Raw genomic sequence first — 11453 nt, 5'->3', positions numbered from 1 at the left:
GCACACGTGGGTTGCGATTCGGCGCTTCTGCACATGCGCAAAGCGCAATCCCCGAAACCCGGAAGTAACCTGTTCCGGTACTTCCGGGTTTTGGCGGGCCCGTAACCCAAAAAAACCGCAACCTGAAGCGTCTGTAACCCGAGGTATCACTGTAATAATTAGAGACGCAACCATCTCTACAGATCTCCACATGTTACCTTTCAGCTAGAGCCACTATTTTCCATGCATGTACATGGACATACGATTTGGAGTGCTCCAATCTCGTTTTTCCTAATTGACTTGTATTTTCCTTTTTTTTTTAAGGATATTTATTGGAATTTTCAAAAAATAAAGAAAAAACATTAAAAAAATACAATTAAAAACACATAAAATTTACATTCCTTACTGTCAATAACCAATTTCCTTGACTTCCCCACACCTCCCCTTCTTGTATTCCAGTTCCAATTATTAGCTCAGCAAGTTCTTGTCCCCAAACTTTACCTTATTTTCTCTAATTCATTTTAGTTAACCAATTTTAACTTATAAATCTCAATCTTTATACATCAATACTTATTCTTAAAAATCTTTTTCTAAGGTCAGCCCCATCATTTTAGTTAACCAATTTTAACTTATAAACCTCAATCTTTATATGTCAATACTTATTCTTAAAGGTCTTTTTCTAAGGTCGGCCCCAATTCCCTTCCCCAAAATCCCCATTTTTATGTTAGTGGCAAAACCAAATTAAATGAAACAGAATATAGTTATACACCCTTTGGATTCCCAAAGCCCCACCGCCCCCTTTCCCGGTGTCGAACCCCAACAAAAGTCCATCAGTCCATCTGCAGTCAGCCTGGCGACCTCACGTCCGAGGCTCTCAATTCTCTCTCAATTCCTCTTTGCCGGTTTTTTTTGATAGTCCTTTATATTAAACTCCAAATCTCGAAGGAGCTCTGTCCCAGTAAGGTCCATGTTTCTTCCAGCCAGGCCTCCATATTTAAAAATGGAGCCAAAATCTTGTTTCTTACTTCTCTTAAGTCCAAATGTCCCAAAAGCTCCAGTTTCCACTTTAGCCAGGTTTGTATTCCATAGGTCTTCAGATCTCCATATAGAGAGATCTCTCCATTCTCCCTTCTTCAATTCAAACCAAATTTTCATCATCCTGATCTTATTTTCCTTTATATCCATCTTAACCGGCCTCTGGCTCTCCTCAATCATCTGTGGCATTATAGCTCCTCCTTCTTTTTCCTTCAAATCATCATGTTCCTCTTTCATCACATTCTCAGATTTCTCAAATTTCTTTTCTTGTTCAGCTGCAAAAAATTTTAAGTCAACTGCAAAACTTTCCTGTTCAGCTGCAAAAACTTGAGTCAAGTCCCTCCCAGGCTCAGCAACTTTATTTACTGTTCCATTCAGTATTGTAACATTTGTAGCCAAAACATCACTCTGTTCCTGCAACTTTCCCAAGAGAAAAAAAGTCCTCTCCAGTTCAGCCAGTGTTTTTCCACTTACAGCCATTTTTGTAATGTCCTAAACCCCCTCTAGAGGGATTCTAGTTTCTTAGTATCTTCCAGTTCCAACCCAAAAGTCAAGTTAGCCTTTTCTTCTTTATTTTTAACAATTTGTTACCAAATTGTAACGAATATAACCAGCAAAGACAGCAGAAACAAAGTTCTCCTTTTTCCCAACTTTGACAGCTAGTTTGACAGCTGTCAAAGTCTTTATGTCTCTTCCACAGGCTCTCTCACCGATCGCTCCCGGGTCTTGGGGGAGGGGTGAATTCCGTTCTCAATGTTAGCTCTTATCCTCCAGCACAATCACTTAAATTGCCAAAACGTGGAGTTAATTGCTTTTATCCACAAAGAAGAAAGGTATTCTCACAACCTTAGTTGTAAAATCCTTGCTTTACGATGTTTACAAGGCGGGTAGGCGGACTTCCTCTTTACACCTTACCCGGTCGTTCCTAATTCCCAAAGAAAATTTCCCTTTTAAGTCCAATTTCCGTAATTACTCACGGGTTGTTGCTTTTAATCCAAATGTTCAGAGAAAGAAGTCAGCGCTCTCTGTCCATTGCATGCGGCTTCACTCAGCAGGGGAAGCAGTCGACTCACAGCACCGCACCGCTCTCCGTCCCCCGTTCCGGAGCCTTTAAAAAGGCTCCTTCGCGGGTCGGGGGGCGCAAATGGTGCCCGCCGAGTCACCAGGTCCACAGGCTTCAGCGCCTGTGGTTTCTGAGGGTCCCCGTGTCGTCGCCGCGGCAGGACCCAACCCCTGCTGAGCCGATTCCCTCCGGAGCTCGGAGGGAATCCGCCATTAGGCGCTGGCACTAACCCGGAAGTCCCTGACTTGTATTTTCCTATACACAGCAGAACTTGAGCACCATTTTTCTTGTAATGGAAACAGGAGCGGGTCTTCAACCCCCTACAACCCCAGATCATGACCAGTGGCATCGCAATGGGGGGGGAGTGGTGCACCCCAGGTGCTATGTCTGAGGGGTGACAAGAAGGCACCCCGCGGAGGCTCGCGGCGGCACAAGCAGCCATCACACCACCGCAGCCACATATGGAGGATCCTCCGTTCATGGCTGCATCCGCAAGCACAGGATCCCAACGCTGGCAGCAAACTGCTACATACAGCACATGTGCGGCATCGCATGCATGCGCTGTACAAACGATGAAGCACATGCGCTGTACATAGCGGTTTGCTGGCGGCGGTGCTCCAGCGCCCTCCTTTACAGCTACAGCTGCAAGCAGAGGATCCTAGCACCGTCCATACGGCACTGGAGCGCCAGTGCCGGCAAACCGCTATGTACAGCTCATGTGCAGCATCACTACGTACAGCGCACGCATCGTACATAGCGGCGCCGCATATGTACCCTATGTAGCGACACCCCGCCCCAGGTGTCATGACGCCTTTATTCGCCCCCTGATCACGAAACCTCTTCCAATAAGTCCTTGGTTCATCACCACCACTGAAAAGCCATAAATCTCCAGTCCTTCATCGCCTCCCCTTTTCTTTCTGATCATTATTCATGGAATCATAGAATTGCAGAGCTGGAAGGGACCCGGGGGTGATCCAGCCCAACCCCCTGCAATGCAGGAAACTCAACTGCAGCATCCATGATAGATGGCCACCCAACCTCTGCGTAAAAGCCTATGAGGAAGGAGAGATTTTGTAGCTCTGCTCGAGAACCTTCGAGGCATGTATGGGGAGACTCTGGCCAAACAGATGTTGCTGAACTACAACTCCCATCATCCCCGATGTGTTTAGAGTTGTAGTTTAGAGATGAGCGTAGCAACACCTGGAGGTGTGGGTCAGCTACCTCTGCAGGTGCCAAAGGTTCTCCACACCTGTCTCCCAGGCAGTAATTTAGCCAGATAGAGAAGATTCCCCAAACCAGGTAATAATAACAAGCACTGAGCAAGGCATCTCCTGCCTGATTCTTTGAGTCAAGCCAACTTTCTGAAAGGGCTCGTCCACCCAACGGCCATTTGTTCCAATTCAGCGCTAAATCGCAGGGGAAAGTGGCCATTTGTCAGGAGTTCTTCAGCTGGGATTCCTGCATTGCAGGGGGTTGAACTAGATGGCCCCTGGGAATCCCTACAATGCTATGACTAAAGGTTTTGACCTTTAAAGTCCTATGCAGCCTAGGACCCATGTACCTACAGGACCGCCTCTCCTGGTATGCCCCCTCGGAGGACCTTAAGGTCCACAAATAACAACACTTTGGAGGTCCCAAGCCTCAAGGAGGTTAGATTGGTCTCAACTAGGGCCAGGGCCTTTTCAGCACTGGCTCCAACGTGGTGGAATGCTCTGTCACAAGAGACTAGGGCCCTGCGGGACTTGACATCTTTCTGCAGGGCCTGCAAGATGGAGCTGTTCCACCTGGCCTTTGGTTTGGACTCGGTCTGACCCTTATGTTTCCCTCCCCTTATGGTCTTGATTTATAGGCTGTTTTAAAATGAGGCTGTATTTTAAATTGCATTTTAACTTGTATTTTAAATTGTTTTCCCCCCCTCTCTTTCCCCCCTATTATGTTTTTACTGTGATTTTATTGGTGTTAGCTGCCCTGAGCCCGGCTCTGGCTGGGGAGGTCGGGGTATAAATAAAATTTATTATTATTATTGAAGTGAAGGACATGAGGCAGGAGTTGATAATGCAGCTGAGCTGTGGGCAGGTGAGCTGCAAGCAAGCTGCCGGCCAGCTCTGTGGAGGCTCCTTTTATTGACACAATATGCAAACCCAGGCAGATACATTTTGGGCTGTGACCTTTACAAGTCTTCCAGTCCCGAGATCGTGGGGTGGTACAAAGCTATTTTGGCCCCTGTTTCCATCTGAGACAAAGGTCTCAGAGACAAAGGTTACAGACAGGACGCCGCAGACTACTGAGACTGCAAAAGGCTAGACAGAGGGCAAGATGTTCAGACAGCTGTGGCTTTATCTGTGAGGGGGAGTTTGCCCCGCACCCCAAGGTCACGCATGCAGACAGCTGAGGCTGCCTGTGGGTGGGGAGTGTGCTCCGCACCCAGCGATCATCCCTACAATTATTATTATTATTATTATTATTATTATTATTATTATTATTATTATTATTATTATGACTCTGTGAAGTCCCAGGATGTGGGGACCGGGGAGTAGCAACAATGCTGGCGAGCAAAAGGCAAACAGGTGAGAGGGATCCTTCCTGCTTCTAAGCAGGGAGGAACACGACTTGCCCGATGCAGCGAAGTGGACCCACCTTGTTCCTCGCACCATCTGCACCTTGCCTGCTGTCCCATTGGCCTGCCTGCCTGACCTCACACCCGACCTCTGTCCGTCTTCCAAATGAGTGGAGCCCTCTCTCCTGCCATGGTTCCTCAACAGCCTTGGGCTGCTGCCAGGGCTGTGTGAGCATGGCACCTCTGTCATGCTTCCTTCCGGTGATGTCACAAATGGGTGTGGTCTTATTGGAAGGCCCAGCTGTCTCCAGGCTGGCAGGAAGTGAGGAAAGGGCACTGGGAGGCAAGTCCAGCAGCGCGGTGTCACTGCCGTTTGAGATGGTGCTGAAAGCCACTGGACGTGGGTGTTCAATGGTTTAGGCTTTGGTGGTAAGCCTCATTTCGTTCGCCAGCCCTTCAGAGAGACGCCACCCAACCTGAGAAGATTCAAAGTCAGCATGGCTGCATTCTTGAGCCAACCGTGTGATTCTGAGGCGCAAAAGGCCAATACGGTTCCAAGTTGTCCCAACATGAGCATGGTTTCTTGGTGATTGTTATAGGAAATCTGCTAATCCCTAATTCCTGACGCATCCAGCCTCTCCTTGTAAAGACCTCTAATGAAACAGAGAGTCCACTATCTTTTGAGGCAGCCTGTTGCGCTGTTGAGCAACAGGCATTGTTGAATGTCCATCCTACTGTTTTGGGGAAATTTCAGTCAAACATAACTATGTATGAGTACTAGTTAGTGCATGAAGGGGTTAAGACCACGGAGTGAGATTCCTAGACTCAGCTAGGTCAACCCCCTCTTCTCCAATGTAGGTGGAAATGAAACCTTCTCTTCCCTCTATCTCCACAACATGTAACTGACCATGGAAGACGTGTCTAAGCAAGCTGCAAGCTTGGAGCATGTGTTTGAAGCTATGTTGCTCTATTTCCTATCCAAGAGCATTCTGCCTGTGTTCTCCTTGCTGCTGCTTGAATAAATGCATGAATCTGACCTTTGAATTTGTAAGTAAAGCATTTAAACTTATTTAGCAGTGTGTAGTCTGTTCGCTGCAAGAGGAGTAGAGAGAGGAGGGCGCTTTGCAAGTGGGTTAAACAGGACAAAAGCTTTAGCAGCCTGCAACCTTCTGATCAGCAAGTCCTAGGCTCTGTGGTTTAACCCACAGCACCACCCGCATCCCTGGTTTTCGCTTACCTCGTAGCAAATCATCACATGGTATTGGCGATTAGGCATTGGTATTGTTCTGTAGATGGAAAAGGGGAGGTAGCACCATCACCTGCCCCACATATTGAAGGGAAGTCCATTAATGGATTCCGGGGGGGCGTGGCCCTGTCCAAAGCCTGGGGAGGGGAGGGCCTAAGGCACGCCCCCTAGCAGTGACCCCGGGGGAGTTCCTAGTTGATGTGCATCAGCAGGACTCCCCCTACTGGTGGTTAACCCTTCCCAGACTTCAGGCAGACGGGCTAAAGTCGGATATAGTCAGGACCAATGCCTAAGCCAATACCGGTCATCACCTGTAACCAATAAAGTTGTGGCCTTATTTAGCCCATTAACCTTAATAATTGTGTCATTATTTCCACTGGGAGGGGGGCAGGAACTCGCCACGCAAGCAGGAGCTCAGACCACGCGGCTGGTTCATGTTGCTTGTATTGAGCTGGATGCTTAGGACCGCTGTCCTCACCAGGCCAGCCGCAGCAGCCTGAAATAGCTGGGGAGCAGGAAGAGGTGCAGGCAGCAGCCGGCGGTCAGCGGCAGCAGCAAGGCACCCAGGAAAATCAGAAGGGCCCCGAGCACTTCGTTGTAGAAGACTTCTGTGGCGGGAGCCAAGGCCTCCATGAAGACCAGGGAAGCAGGGACCATGCGGTCGTGCAAGACGGCGAGTGGGATGGAGAGGGAGACGACAACGTGGAACATGATCTCCGCCAGGAAGATGCTGTAGACCAGCACGGCCAGGATGAGCAGCGTCTGCTCCAGGGCCCCCAGGATCTTGCTTGCGATGGAACGCAGTCCGAGGAAGGTCTTCGACCTCGGAGACAGAGGGGCCTTCTCCTCGGGTGACACATTCAGCCTAGAGGGGGCAGAAAGGGAGGCAAGGGAACGTGTGACCTCATTTGCTCTTTAAGGGTATGTGATTTATTGATAAAGCAACCGCTGGCAGGGAACGAAACAGAAGGAACGGATTGTGAATTACAGTGGCACCTTGGTCCACAAACTTAATCCGTCCCGGAAGTCTGTTTCAAAACCAAAGCGTTCCAAAACCAAGGCACGCTTTCCCATAGAAATGGATTAATCCGTCCCAGACTTTTAAAAACAACCCCTAAAACAGCAGTTTAACATGGATTTTACTATCTGATGAGACCACTGATCCATAAAGGGAAAGCAATAAGCAATGCACTGCAGTCACACAATCAATCAATCAGTAGCTGAACTGGATTCCACACAGTCACAAAAACCAACAAAAGAGAGCCGCAAAAACAAAAACGCAAAATAAATAGCACAAAGAGATAGACCTCAGTGTAGCACTCAAAAAGGATGTGTGGCACTCAAATTGGAAGCAAAACACTCAAAAATGGAGCACATTCGGCTTCTAAAAAAAGGTTGCAAACAGTATGTGACCCCCGAGCCAAGGAGATAAGAAACTATACAACCTTTAGAAGATATCTGAAGGCAGCCCTCTATAGGGAAGGTTTTTAATGTTTTATTATGTTTTTATATATGTTGGAAGCCACTCAGAGTGGCTGGGGAAACCCAATCAGATGGGCAGGATATAAATAATACAATTGTTGTTGTTGTTGCTGCTGCTGTTGTTGAATAGGACATCCCTATTTTCATCTGAGGAATGGTGGAGGGTATGTATAAACCAGAAGTGAGAAATCTCAGTCTTAGAGGGCTGAATTTAGCCCTCCAGGCTAATCATTCTGGAATCCTGGTCTAGATCGAGGAAGGGATCTTCCATAGACATTATGCAGCCCTCTCCGGGTGGCCCTCAAAACTCACCCAGGCCACATTCATGACACAAAAAAGGTAAAGGACACCTGGATGGTTAAGTCCAGTCAAAGGGGACTATGGGGTTGCGGCGCTCATCTCACTTTCAGGCCGAGGGAGCCAGCGTTTGTCTATAGACAGCTTTCCGGGTCATGTGGCCAGCAGGACTAAACCGCTTCTGGCGCAAAGGGACACAGTGATGGAAGCCAGAGCACACAGAAACGCCGTTTACCTTCCTGCCACAGTGGTACCTATTTATCTACTTGCACTGGTGTGCTTTCAAACTGCTAGGTTTGCAGGAGCTGGGACAGAGGAACGGGAGCTCACCCTGTTGTGGGGATTCGAACCGCTGAACTTTCTGATTGGCAAGCCCAAGAGAGGTATTTTGGCCTGGCTGCACTGTGTCCTTGGACTCTCAGCATGCCTCGTGTTCACCTGTTTAGGTGATACAGGGATTGTACATAAACTAGGCCACTCTACTTTGTTGGCATTCATCTGTCTCCAGTCATCTGTTGGAGTCTATGAGTCCTTGTGTTGGGATTTGCCCACTGAGAATCACCCTAAGAGCCCCACATACTGAGTGAGGCACAGTGGCAATCTCCTACTCACCGGCTGCCTTCTGAACGAGCCATTTCTATCCCTGGGTGTTGTCCTCCCGCACGCAGCCTGTCTTCATTCCTTCATCCAGATCTTTCCCCTCTCGGCTGGGCTCCAGCTCTTGCCAGCCAAACAGCTCTTGTGGCCTCTGCAAGGTCCATTATCCCGGTGGGACAAGCAAGCTGATGACCACATCACCTGGCGCTGATGTCATAAATTAGGTTGGGTAGCCCAGAGGCTGGTGGTGGAAGCATCTCAGCTCCTTCACCTAGTTAGGCCAAAGGCACAGGATCACAGGAAGCTGCCTTATACAGAGTTAGACCCATTCACAGAGCCTCTAAGTGTCCCTGTTTTCCAGATGTTCTACCACATTCCCTTGCTGGTGAAAGAATTGCACTGGTTCCCTGTTTGCTACCAGCAGGGGTGCCAACTCCTGGGGGTCAAGCCCATTCTGATATCCCCTTCATTTTGGGCTAGGGGATGCTCCCCACCCCAAAACGGCTTTGGCCCAGTATACCTGAAGGAGCGTCTCCACCCCCATCGTTCAGCCCGGACACTGAGGTCCAGCTCCGAGGGCCTTCTGGCAGTTTCCTCACTGCAAGAAGTGAAGCTACAGGGAACCAGGCAGAGGGCCTTCTCGGTAGTGGTGCCTGCCCTGTGGAACACCCTCCCACCAGATGTCAAGGAAATAAACAACTATCTGACTTTTAGAAGACAGCTAAAGGCAGCCCTGTTTGAGCCACCCAGATGGGCTGGGTGTAAATAATACGTGGTGGTGGTATCCAAAAAGCACGGGTCAAATACATGTTGGAAGTGTAAAGAAAAAGAAGGGACTTTTCATCATATGTGGTGGGAATGTAGAGAAGTTAAGGGGGGGTGGAATGATATATAATGAATTGAAGAAAATGTTTAAAATGACATTTGTTTAAAAAACCAGAAGCATTTTTGTTAGGGATTGTAGGACAAGACCTGCCAAGGAAAACAAAGAATTTATTTATCTATGCAACAACAGCAGCAAGAGTCTTGATAGCACAAGGATGGAAGAATGAGGAAACCCCGAAAAAAGAACAGTGGCAAGAGAAATTTATGAACTACACAGAATTAGCTAAACTGACATACAAACTGTGAGATAAGGACAGCTGTGACTTTAAAGCAGAACGGGAACTTTTCACAAGTTACTTAAAAAGACAAAAAAATGAATTGGACTCCTTGGCAGGTTTTGAATAAACATACACAAATTTGTTGATTGATAACATGGTAGACAGATAATGTAAAGATTTATACAATGCTACAGTATGCAGAGAATAATATGTGCTGAGAAATCAGAGAGAGGAGCTGAGGGAAATCTTTGGAGGAGGGGAGGGAGGGTTTGGGGGGAAAGGGGAGAAAATAATATGATATGTTTTGATATGTTGTTATGTTGAAATTGCTAATAAAAACATTTATGGGGGGGGAGCACGGAGGTGAAGCAAGGAGCCGACTGGAGCACAGGTCTGGTGGCTGGCTCCTTCTCCTCTGCCTTGGAGGGTGAAATATACTCAGAGTCGCAAAGTGATTTCATGCTCTTTATTCAGCTCATAGTGGTGAGGAGGAATGAATGAATGTCCCCTCAAAGTACCTGCTTTATATACATTATTTACACAATGGGCTGCACATGATTGGCTAATTCCGGAATTCTACTGTAAGCCAATCAGGTTGTGGATTCACTTCTATCTGGAGCATGATTGGGTAGTTCTTGCCAACCAATCATACCGCTGCATTGTTCTAGGACCAATCAGACTGCTGCATTCTGAATCCTATTGTTCTAGGACCAATCAGACTGCTGCCTTTTGGATCCTATTGTTCTAGGACCAATCAGACTGCTGCAGTTTGGATCCTATTCAACTCAGTACATAACAGAGGGGAAAGGGACAGTGCCAAGAGGTGGTGGTGAAGTCACCAGCCATTGAAGCCATGCAGCCGCCATGTTTGTGTCCGGATCTCAGGCCAAGACGAGCAAGGCCAACAAGAACTAATGAGCCTCTGGCAGTTTTATGGTACATTTATTTACAATTTACACGCAGAGAGCAGCACCAGGCCACCCACCGTTTGGTCACGAGTTGCTCACTCTGAATCTCCACCCCTGCTGCAACACAGAGAGTGCCAACACCCTGTCTTCCCCTCTTTTGCACTTCTGTTGTAATTTAACCCTTTCAGCCCTCCTAGAGCGAGGAGAGGGGTGGTGGACTTCTCCTCCACTCTCAAATGAGGAGTCCTCCACATGCTGCGTCACTTCTGGTTGCATAGCAAGCCCCTCAAGGCTGTCTGTTTCCTCCCCTTCTGAGGCTGCTTGTCTGTCTGCGGCGGGGAACTCTGGAGAAAGCGGGGCCAAACTAACCCATTCTTGCTCTAACTGTGATTGCATTTTCTCATCTCCCGTGTCAGACTCTTCCCCGGCATCTGACTCAGCCATGTCTCTGAAACCTTGGCTCCACCCCAGCTCCTCCCAATGTTATGTGTGCAACATTGCCACCCACCCATCGCCCTTGGAAGCTGGCACCTCTGGCTACCAGGATGAAATATACTCAGAGTCAAGAGTAGATTTCATGATCTTTATTCAGCTCATAGTGGTGAGGAGGAATGGAAGTTCCCCCAGAATGTCTGCTTTATATACATTATTTACACAATGGGCCCCACGTGATTGGCTAATTTGGGGATTCACCTGTAGGCCAAGAAGGTTGCAGATTCACTTCTACCTGGAGCTGGATTGGGTGGCTCCTGTGGAACAATCAGACTGCTGCATTTTGGATCCTATTGTTCTAGGACCAATCAGACTGCTGCATTCTGGATCCTATTCTATGACCAATCAGACTGCTGCATTTTGGATCCTATTGTTCTAGGACCAATCAGACTGCTGCATTCTGGAGCCTATTCTAGGGCCAATCAGACTGCTGCATTCTGGATCCTATTGTTCTAGGACCAATCAGACTGCTGCATTCTGGATCCTATTCTAGGGCCAATCAGACTGCTGCATTCTGGACCCTATTGTTCTAGGACCAATCAGACTGCTGCATTCAGGACCCTATTGTTCTAGGACCAATCAGACTGCTGCATTCTGGACCCTATTGTTCTAGGACCAATCAGACTGCTGCATTCTGGATCCTATTCTAGGACCAATCAGACTGCTGCATTCTGGATCCTATTGTTCTAGGACC

The 11453-nt window shown here is 48.0% G+C and overlaps 1 long non-coding RNA gene across 1 annotated transcript; it reads left to right on the top strand.

Moving 5' to 3' along the window:
* Positions 1 to 4940: 4940 nt before the first annotated feature.
* On the top strand, positions 4941 to 5678 carry LOC128420546 (uncharacterized). Its single transcript, XR_008332062.1, has 2 exons — positions 4941 to 5063; positions 5493 to 5678. It is a non-coding gene; the product is annotated as an uncharacterized LOC128420546 (long non-coding RNA).
* The last annotated feature ends 5775 nt before the right edge of the window (positions 5679 to 11453 follow it).

Source organism: Podarcis raffonei, chromosome 9, assembly GCF_027172205.1.
Source record: "Podarcis raffonei isolate rPodRaf1 chromosome 9, rPodRaf1.pri, whole genome shotgun sequence".
NCBI lineage: Eukaryota > Metazoa > Chordata > Lepidosauria > Squamata > Lacertidae > Podarcis > Podarcis raffonei.
Note: the sequence above shows the minus strand (reverse complement) of the source record. Positions and strands in the feature narration are given on the sequence as shown.